The sequence below is a fragment of the Poecile atricapillus genome, chromosome W (genome assembly GCF_030490865.1).
Source record: "Poecile atricapillus isolate bPoeAtr1 chromosome W, bPoeAtr1.hap1, whole genome shotgun sequence".
NCBI lineage: Eukaryota > Metazoa > Chordata > Aves > Passeriformes > Paridae > Poecile > Poecile atricapillus.
Window position 1 is genome coordinate 34,629,107 of NC_081288.1, and position 10,863 is coordinate 34,639,969.

A 10,863-nucleotide genomic window follows, 5' to 3' on the forward strand; every position below is an offset into this window, starting at 1 on the left:
CACAGCTCCCCAAATGGACTTTCTGCTGTTGCAGAACAGATTATTTGGGAAGCTGCTCATGTCCCCCTGACTGGGCAGGACAGATACACGAGCACAGCAGAACACACTGGAGTGTACATATTTCATCTGAACATGCACAGCCCCATGAAACATTCTTGTGCATGTGCCAGCTTCCAATGCCTGGACACAGCAGGCTGGTCTCAACCAAAGGCAAGCAAAGGCAGGGCTAACTGTACCATGTAGAGGGTTTTAGGGGAGGGTGAAAGGACAAGTTCGCCATTGTTAGCAGGAATACTGAGAGTGCTTGGGGACGTGAATTGTTTTGCTCTCGATTTTTTTCCTACAGCACATTAAGAAAGCTCAAAGATTAGCAGGGAAGCAAGTGGATATCTTTTCTCAGGCATGTGTTATCACACATAAAAAATCCCAAAGCCAGTAACAGACCTATAAAAGAATTGACAGGTACATATATATTTGTCTGTGCTTAAATCATAGTATCTGAACAAAAGTGCAGGATGAGAATGTAGGTTGGAAGGGCTGCATGGAGGGTACCTGGTTCAAAGCTTGCCAATATTTAGCATACTTTTAGAAGGGTACAATACCCACACTGAGTGGATTTTTAGGATGTGTTCCTCTCTGCCTCATACTGTGAGTCCCTGTCCCCTTCATTAAAGGCAGAGTGTAATGAAGTACTCTCAGTGATTACATTCCTTCTGTTTAATAGGAAATTTGTTGGAATACAAAGCACTGCATAAATTCACTTCACCCTTCAGACGAAGAACTGTTAGACCCAACACACAATCTGCTTTGCACTCAAATAAAATTTCTGTGAGGGTTGTTTTTTTTTGTTTTTGCATAGGCACCAAGATATAAAATAATTTTGTGCATTAACTAGGGAGACTAAGAAGAGAAAGAGCTTTCAGCATTTTAAAAGAGTGAGTTTACATCACATTGTGGTAAAGTGTTGTGCTGTGTGTATGATGAGTGAATGAATCAGAAACCTGAGTCTGGACACTGTAGTTTTTTACAGTCACTGCCTCTATTTTCCCAAGGAGAAAGCATTCCTTTCTGGCCCATGAAAGTGTAAAAAGCATAGAAAAGTCTAATTCTGTATACTTACAGCAAAAATCTATATTCTGTCTCACTTCAAATCTACGCATACGCTATGCTTTCAATAAGTTTCATCTCTGTGAAACTCAAGTATTCACTCCTTATTAGTACTGGACAGTGAAAAAAAAGCCTAACTAAAACTACAAACCACAAACCCACATGACAATTGTAAACAAATACTATGATAGGTGATAGGTGGAAGAAAAAGGAAGAACTAAGTGAAATTATTTATTAATTTCCCATAGCAAACAAAAATTACCTGGGCTGAGTGATCCCCAGCGAAAAGGAAAAAATAAGTAGCATATGAGATGTGAATTTTTCCTAGAATAATCACTAGAAAATTATCTTTTCTATACTATCAATTCCATGTATTTCATATACAAGTGAATGTTCTGCCTCTTCTTTGGAAAACAATGGATTTACCATGGAGTCTTTATATAAAGTTTTTTTTAATTAAAAGCATGCTAAGACCATCACAGAAGAGCTCTTACCAAAGTATATATCCTGATCAATTTTACTATCTTACTAAGATTCAGAATTGTATTTCTATATTTATTTACAACATCTTGTTTTGCAGAAGGGGGCAAACAGCTGTAATTTGAGTCAAGTTCTTGAACCAAAAGGAACAACTGATACAGACAGTGACTTTCCCAGCCACACGTCATCAGGCTCAACAAAAGAACAATTAATCTCTTTTGAATATTAAAACAACAACTAATTTGGAAGGAAATGCCAGAGTACTGAGATGTTAGATACTAACATTCAATGAGGATTTTCATAAGTCTCCATTTAGTGTGGTATTCCATCATGTCTGCACAACAAGCCCAGAATAAAATAAGATGCAAATGAAAAGAGTTACTGTTCAAGCACTTCATCATGAGTTTTTTCCAAATCTAGCATCCAGTGTAGGATTTGCAGTATCAACACCAACTGTGGGTTTCTGAGAGGACAAAGCAGATGGACTTGAAACACAACACTAATAAGGGAAAAAACCCAAAGCTTTTTCAACAAAAATCTTACTCAGGTGTCATACCTGAATATTTTTGAGCAAGAGAAGTGTCTTCTTGGTAGTTTTGACTTGTTGTAATTTTATTTCTCTAGTTATGCTAGCAAAACACTGTGATTATATTGTGAATAAAAATTCTACTAAAACATAGGAGTTTCGTATAATAAACTTTTCAGCTTAATTAAAAAGAAAAAAGGTAGCAGAATTCTATTTTGGCCTTTAATAATATCAATATATTTTTAAAAAATTAACCTCTTAGTATCAAAATGTCAGTAAAATTTTCAGGTGTAATATTATTTCACAAAAGATGTAATTAACCTATTTTATATTGTACTGAAGAGAAATAGGAATACATTTATAGATATGGTTTATCTGTAGATACACCAGAAATTACAATATCTGGGTTAAAAGGTGTTTGCCAGAATTAACTGCCAAACTTGACCACAAGACCCATTCTTTAGGTACTCAGAACTTCTATTAACTACTGAGCATCAAAAACAACCATCAAAGACTGTAGGTAGCTTTCTTCTCTACAACTTCTGAAAAGCAGACCCTGACATAAAGCTCAGGTTAGATATTTGGAGCTGCTCCCTCTATTCATATTTTAATGCATTTATAACCATGTAAATAACTTTTCACTTAAAATTTGAAACTTTTCAGGCAAAAATTTGTTTTTTGATGGAAATAAAAAATACATTATGATCATCTATTTTTAGAAGTCAGAAAAAGCACTGAGGCAGGGCAAATTCCAAAACAGCAGTACACTTATGGGTGACATAGGTTGTAGACCAGGGAATCTACAAAATGGCAATCTACTTAGTGAGGTGACACCCAAGTATCAAGAGAAAATCAAGGCCTTTCTATAATCCTGCCCTATCTTCTGCCTTCACTAAGCTTACAGGATCAAAAGTACATTTCAGGGCAGCTTAGCAGTTAGCAGACTTCAAACAGAAAGGTATATCCATAGACAGTGTTCAGGCTTTCCTTTATCTCAGTGGAAGCTGGGAGCAAATGAAAGCTTTGCACAGTAAGGGTAAAAGGCAGCCAGCACATCTCTCAGCCCCTGGGGCCCCCTGGCAGCATCACAGTTTGCCCCAAGCCCCCAGCATTGCTCCTTCCACAAACAATACCAGAAAAGTCTCAGAGAGCTTCTGCCTGGCCCTCCATGACCATCCTCTGTCCTGTCCTCAGTGGAGGTGTGTGCAAACCCTCATTCTGTTCTCCTGCTGCCTTTGATCACACACATCCTGCGTGTGCCAAAATCTCCCCTTGCCCTCTCCTCCTTTGCTCATCCCCACCAAACTGTTCAATGCACCATGTCTCTATTATGTATTTCTGCTTAACTCTTCCTAGCTCCTAGGAAGCTTTGCCTCCTCTCACAAAGGAGCAGCTGGGTCAGTAAGTGGAAGGATGTGAGGAGGACCAAGCACAAGGGCTGGGAATGAGGAGGAGGACTTGGTGAGGCAGGACCTGACTTCCATCTGCTCTGGCAGGGTACAAGATCAAGTCAGGTGCTTGCAGGCATGCAGCTTCAGCCTAGGGGGATGCAAATATAAAGCTTGAGTGTAGGATTCTGCAATATTTTCTATGGATTGCAAGAGGTATGTGACAGAAGCAGGTCAGTGAGGAAAAACATAAAGAACCATGACAAGCCAGGTGAAAGAGCCATTAACTGACACCGTGACACATAGTCTTCTGTTCAAAATCAAACCAAACTCTTTTACAATAGAATTCAAATTTAATTAAGATATGGCATTAATGTAATAATGACAATTGTCTGCAGGGGAGTATTTACATATGGAATTACTTCTCTATTTACAAGCTCCACACATAAATGTGGATGTATGTAATTCCATTGGAGAAATACTACACAATGAATTAAAAAAAAAACTAAAAACTTGACAAAGGCAAAAAGACCTCAAACACATAGAATAGTATTTATTCTTCAAAAATCCTAGTGTCAAAGACTGACTTCATATTTTTATTTTTCTGATTTTAGTATCTCAGACTGAGAATTTCTGTCATTTCTCTTTCCTCTTTACCATCCCTTCCTAGGAAACTTACTTTTTCTCTTGGCAAACTTGTCAAAACTGAGGGACCAAATGCTTCTAATTATGACAGAAGATTCTCTGTCTTTTTTCATCCTCTTATTTTTTGATTCCCTCTTGAGGAACCTTATCAAATCTGCTTCATTCCATATGGAATATTTCTGAAATACTGTGAGGAACAGCCAACAGTAGCCACTAAGATATGTTTAGCTTGTTAACTCCTTTCTCCCTTGCTCAACTCAAGGATTGGGTATGTCAACACAATAAAAGTATTTTTATTTATAAAACTGCAATTTTGCCAGTTTTCATAATCGGACCATTTTTAAATGAACAAAATGGTTATCTGAATCCATAATGCGCTAAGCTGGAGGAATCTCTACAGATAAAGAGTATAAATATCCTAGTCAGAATGCCTGAAAATAACTAGGGAGTTACTACTACACTGTTCCCACCCTCCCTTTCCCATCCCCCCTCAGAAAAATCTATAAAAACTCTTGCGTGAATGAAGCTGCATAAACTTAGATTTGAGGGAAGGCAAACTAAAAATAACTCGACCTCAAATAGAAGCAGCATTTTCTTTTTATTCAGGCATTGCCTGCTAACAAGCTGGATCAGATCATTTTCATCAGGAGTATATTTTGCAGGGTCTCACCTGAATACTAAAAAAATCACCATATCACACTAATCAAAACTGACATCATTTTCACTACATGAAATAGCATTGAAATATGCAGAAGTGCCGTGTGATATGAACACAGGCTATGAAGTATGCAGCATTTCAATCCTTGCTTGAGTAATTCTGCATTTCAAAAGAAAAATGTACTTCCTGTTAAAGTATGTTGCTATTATTTTGAGGATGCCAGATGGAAATAATTCCCTCATAATCTTATGAAAACTCAGAACTCGCATCAACTATTCACATACACATTGAGCTAAATCTAAAAAGTGGATATCCCTAGAAGTTTTATACAATTAAATGTCACATCAGTGGTACTGAAAATGAGAGAAAAATAGAGAGAACAGGCTGGCCCAAATCCATTTCATTAATGCCTGGGAAGGAAGTATTAAATGCATTTATTCACCTTAGCTTACATGATGTTTTTCACTGAATAAAATTATCTCTCTCATGCCTTCATTTAGCCCTAACATATATCAACTGGATCTCTGAAGCTGCCCGTGGAACAGCACCCAGATTTTTAAGCAGTTTTAAGTTTGCACTGAAAGCACAGATTACTGGGCCATAGCTTCATCTGTGCTGCCAGTGACAGGGTCCCCTGGGAGCATTCCCCAAAGTCCAGGCCAGGTTGCTGAGCTAGGGCCACATTCTGACTGCGGATGGTGATGGTCTTTGAAGCACACAAGCTGTATGCATGCATACATGGTGAGCATGCATGCCGAGGCAGTATCCTGCTGAAAGCTGTATTATTTTGTTGTGATGTTGCTGTTGAAAGCACCAAACTGAGATTGCTGAAGAGCCCAACAGGATGGTGGGATGGTCATGGTACACATGCCATACACTAAAGTATGGAGTAAAGGTGTGGCGAGTTAGCTGAGGCAGTGCTCAAGGCAGGACAGAACAGAGAGACTCAGACCTTGTCCAGAGAAATTTTGAGAAATCATGACTGGATCAAAGCACTTCCTGAGCTCCAAGACAGAGTGAGAACTGACAAGTTTGTTCCAAACAAGAATTTAGGAAAGAATTATCAAGTTTATTATGTGCTAAAGAAGTGCTGAGGAAAAGGCAGAGTGAAGTCACTGGCAGCTTGTCTTCCTAAATAGCTGTCTGCTTGCTCGGAGCTGGAGGCACACTTGTCTTTTTCAAATTCCAAAGAGGATCTGTGAACCTGTCGCTCACCTACCCAAACCTGGCACTGCAGAACACAGTCTGCATCATCTGTCACAGTTCCTGTTTATGTTTCTGTTTTTAGGATTATATTTTTATATCAAAAACAAACTTTGCAGACAAGCTTCTGCTATCTGCTGTTTTCTTTGCTTGAGGGAACTTTTCATAAAGATTAGTCTTCTGAGATTGCCCAAAGAAAATACAAAAAATAGTTTTCCTTTTAAATAGAACAATTATTTTCAGTGAATAATTTTTGGGTAGGCTTAGTTTTGTCTTATTTAGCTGCAATTAAATAAGCTTTTATTACCTAGAAAGGGAACAAAAGCTATCCAAGAGAATTTTTTTCCAAAAGGGTATGATACCGCATCCTGGTTCAGTACCTCAGAAGGTTACTGTGGGTGAGCCAAGGGTTCCCAAGCCTGCTGGTTTTCAGGAAAGCTCTGGCATTGCTTACAGCTTGGTTCCCTAAATCATATTCCTTGACTAGATTTCTTTCTCAATTCTTGCATGAAGGAGGAGTGATGCTGTGCCCAGGTGCCTGAAATTCTCTAAATATCCTGTTCTGTGCTTTCTCCACAATAATGAAATGCTGTTTAGGCTGCGGATCAGCCTTGCCTCTCTTTGAGCCATATTTTTTCTGTTGTTGTCTTCCCCAAAATAGACTGTGGCTTTAATGCCTTTTGGAAATTCTCCTCAAGCAGGCAATCCTTCTCAAAAAGCAGCTACAAGTGTTTCTAGGTTTGGTAGCTGTACAGGTTCTTGTGGTATTTTTATACAAGAAAGTAAAAATATAAATAAAAAAAGTTATAAAAAATGTGGCTTGTGGAAAAAAATTCAGTGTTTGTTTCTCTTTCTTCACTTGCATGATTTTCTAGTAAATGAGATAATGTGTCATTAGCTTAGAATGATGCACTATTAAGTGGTCATCTTGAATTAGCGGTGCTTTACTAAAGAAAAGTGATAGCAAAAGAAGTACTAGAAGGCCACTCAAAAAGATTTTCAATGGTATTAAGATTGTTGACCTTTTCACAATGGATTGGAAGAGAGTTGTATTATTTCTTTTCTGAGAGACCAGTCTCATTTTTGGTGATCCTGCAACTGTCTGCAATTAGATTTCAATGGTTTTTATTCATGTACATTACTCATAATACATGGAGATTAAAAAAAGAATTGCAATGATACATGTTTCTTTAAAAAGAAAGGAAGACATGTATTTGTTTGTTTTTTGTCTGCTGGACAATACAATGGTGGGAGGCACTTTAATACAACTTTTCCCACAGGCTTGCCCATGGGAATAGCTCTTTATAAAATCCTGTTCTTGTCGCCCTACAGAAATAGAACATAGTGCCTTTTTAAAATTGAAAATTACTACACCAGGCACCCTATAGCAAATGAGCTAGACCAAAGCTGTGTCCTGTAGTGTGACATGTACTTCTCTGAATATGTCCATATGTTTTTATAACAGAATATTTAGAGAAAGTGGCTCAGTTGCAAAGTATATAAACAAAGAATAAGTTGATGTGGCATGCTCAGCATTTTTCTGGTGTCCTAAATGGAAGTGAATTTTAAAATGTAAAGAGTCATTTTAACTTGGCCTTTCTGATAAGGTCTGTCACAATCACCCTAGCTGAGATATGAAATACCTATTCTCCACCTGTAATGTTTAATATAATACAAAAGTAAGAAAATATTTATATAGCCTCATGAAACATCCATCAACACACTGGCATAAAGTGTATACAATCCCCAGAGCAGTCTACAAGGAACACAAAACCTAGCCAAAACCCAGAGATGCTAATGTAGATTCCTTGGGATTCTGTAGATTGTCTCTTGAAGCTGCAGAAATCCCAGTGGCTTTAGATACTATAAGGAAATTGACAGAATTTAGCAGGAGAATGAGAGAAGGAAACACTTTTTCACACAAGAAGGTTACATGATATATTCAAAGTGACTTTTATCAGGGTAAGGTTTTTACAGCCTCCTAAGATGTTCTGAGTAATCCCCTTGGATCACAGATTTTCTCAGCTTTTAACTAGGAGAGATAATCAAATTGCCGCTCTGTTGCTCTCCGGTGTTATTCTGTTTGCACTTGTGTATGCAAATTGCTTTCTTCCTGAAGTTCTGCAGAATCTGCTAGGCCCTTGTAAGGAAGGGAAAGAGACACAAAATAGAAGAAAAGCAGATGGAAAAGTAGAAGCGAATTTTGCATAGGTTGCCACTTCTCATTTCTGTGGAACATATTTATGCATAAGCTGCTAAACTCAGGGCTGTAGCCAAGTACTGAGACACACTGTGACGAATGTGGAGATCAATTGTTGGTGAAGGCAGAAAAGGTTCTCACCCAAGCTGATACTTTTAAGTTAAACAAATTATGTTAACTATTTTTGCTTAACCACAATGTTTACAAATATTACCTGCTTGTATGATATGATCCTTTCTTTTTCACATAGGCATAGTCTAAACTAGGCTAATGCTGTTTACTGTGAAAATCTAGGGATGAAATCAACATGCTTTGTTTGCAACAATGTTGTGAAAATGCTATTTCTAGAAAATAGCAGGGATAACGTTAAGGAATACCATTCATTTTGGAAATAGGAAATGCTTTTACCCTACAATGAATGACTTAGCTTCTTGCTCAGCTTACCTTGAAAATAATATTTCATTTGCTCTATGGAAAAATAAAGTTAGCCCTGGATCATACCCAAGAAACATTAACTTTTCCAGGTTAGATTAAGCAGACACTTCTCTGGTGGCAGCAAAGTTGAAACTTTGCCCAAAATTCCTATGTCTTGCAGAGTGAACTTTAATTCTGTTTAGCCTCATCAGGAGAATTATGGTATTTGTGAAGTAGGAACAGCAAATCCAGGATTTTCTTCCACAAATTTAGTCAGACTAAGTCAGGTTGTTTGCAAAACAGACGTCAGACATGAAAGCTGTGAAGCATCTTTCAGCTTCCTAGCTGACCTCTGAAGGGTGAAATGGCCCTTGAAAGCTAAAATGCTACATAGATATATGTTACTTCCTTTTATTTCTGAGTGTTTGAGAAACACTGTCATGTATTTATACTTGGTAAATAAATACTTCTTTTGTTTGTTCTTACATAGCCCAGTTTGAGATAAAGGCTGATTTAAGTGTGTTGCCTGACCCCAGAGCATTCCATTCTTACTTACATGAAGAGCTTAAAAGCAGGTCCTAGTCCAGGCTAACAACATTCAGCTCCCCAGTGCCTTTCACTAAAGGATTGAAGAGCAGTAGAAAGAGCATGCTGCCTTGTAAGCTGAACAAGCTGTTTTTAAGGATGTTAATGCAGATGTCTGAGAACAAAAGAGACTTTTCTAGTGAGGTGCTAATATAATTTCATTTCTAGCAAAAATTAATTTCTTTCATTAATTACACCTCAGGTTTCTTGTGATGAACACGATTATTGAATGCAGCATTAGTGTAGCAATGCAAGTTAGTCAGTCAATGCAATATAGTAAAGGTGCCACTAATAATACTTGCACTGTATTTAATTTCAATTTCCCTTTATCATTGCATACTTTCTCATACCATATTTTTATTTCCATAAATATAATTAATAAAATAAACCCCATACATTTTGCTTTCATTGCACATGGCTGAAGAAAGCTCCAGTTGTTGTTAATGAAATCATCATAATCATAAATAACTTTCTGCATCTCATTTTCCAGATATATGGGCAAATTAATATAGTAATTTTAGGAAGTTGCTTTCTGAGCTACCAGAGAATGCTCTTCAGTGGCAATAGAGCTAGTTATCATCCCTGCTTCCCAGTAAACACAATGCACTTTGATTCTGAGTTTAAAACAGTGCTTTCAAAACTTAGTTGAAGAGCTAGTAGAAATAGGACATACATAACACCTGCATGTATGGATTTGGGTTGGGTTTTCCTTAAATTTGGTTTTTATCAAACTGGAGAAACAAGCAGAGACTGGCACAGAACAGCTCTCCAGCATTAAAATAATCATACCCCAAAGACCTCCATCCTTAATCTGAGAAGCTTGTCCCAGACATAAATTTTCAAAAAGACTTGCAAAGTGTTGTGGCTGAAAAAACAAATGCCACAAGTGTTACAAAAGTAAAATACTTATTTTTAAGATAAATTAAATTAATACGTTTAAATAAAAATGTGCAAAAAATAACATCTTCTAATTTTAAACTTGGTTACCAAATTTAATGTAAAATTTTTATACTATCTTTGTTATTAATCCCATACAATATAAAAATATTCTAGATACAGATAACTAGATAGCTCTGAGGCAAATATCCACCCCCTTTCACTTTAATGCTCATGAGACATATTTACTTGCTTTTGCTGGAGCATCCAAAAGTGTACCAAGAAAAAGAAATTTAAAATAAAGTTTTGAAGTTAACCTACAGTGAAAATTATGTGTCCTCCCCCAACACATCCACAGCTGATGTGCTGTGCTTGACCACCATCCTCTACTGCTGCTCCTTCCTTGCAGTTTAGCAGACTTGCAAGCTCCCTCCAGCTTTGATGGACATGTTCACACCAAGCTCCTCTTGGGGTACCCATGAGTATGGTAGCATCCAACAGTCATCACATAGCTTCTTCCTCACATGTGCACCATGCACATCACATAACCCTCCATACTCCTCCAAGATAACTCTCATTTCTCATTCTGACAGTTTTTCCTTTCTCTGTCTCATTTGCCTATGGAGGCTTTCCTTCTGTTGCCATAAAATTTTTTAAGGGTGTTCAGCCCATGCAGGTCTTCCCTGTTCTCTTATATATATATATATATATATATATGAAAAAAAAAAATCTCTTCTTTATAAGTGACTAAAATATAACCATCCATCCAATTTCCTCCAAA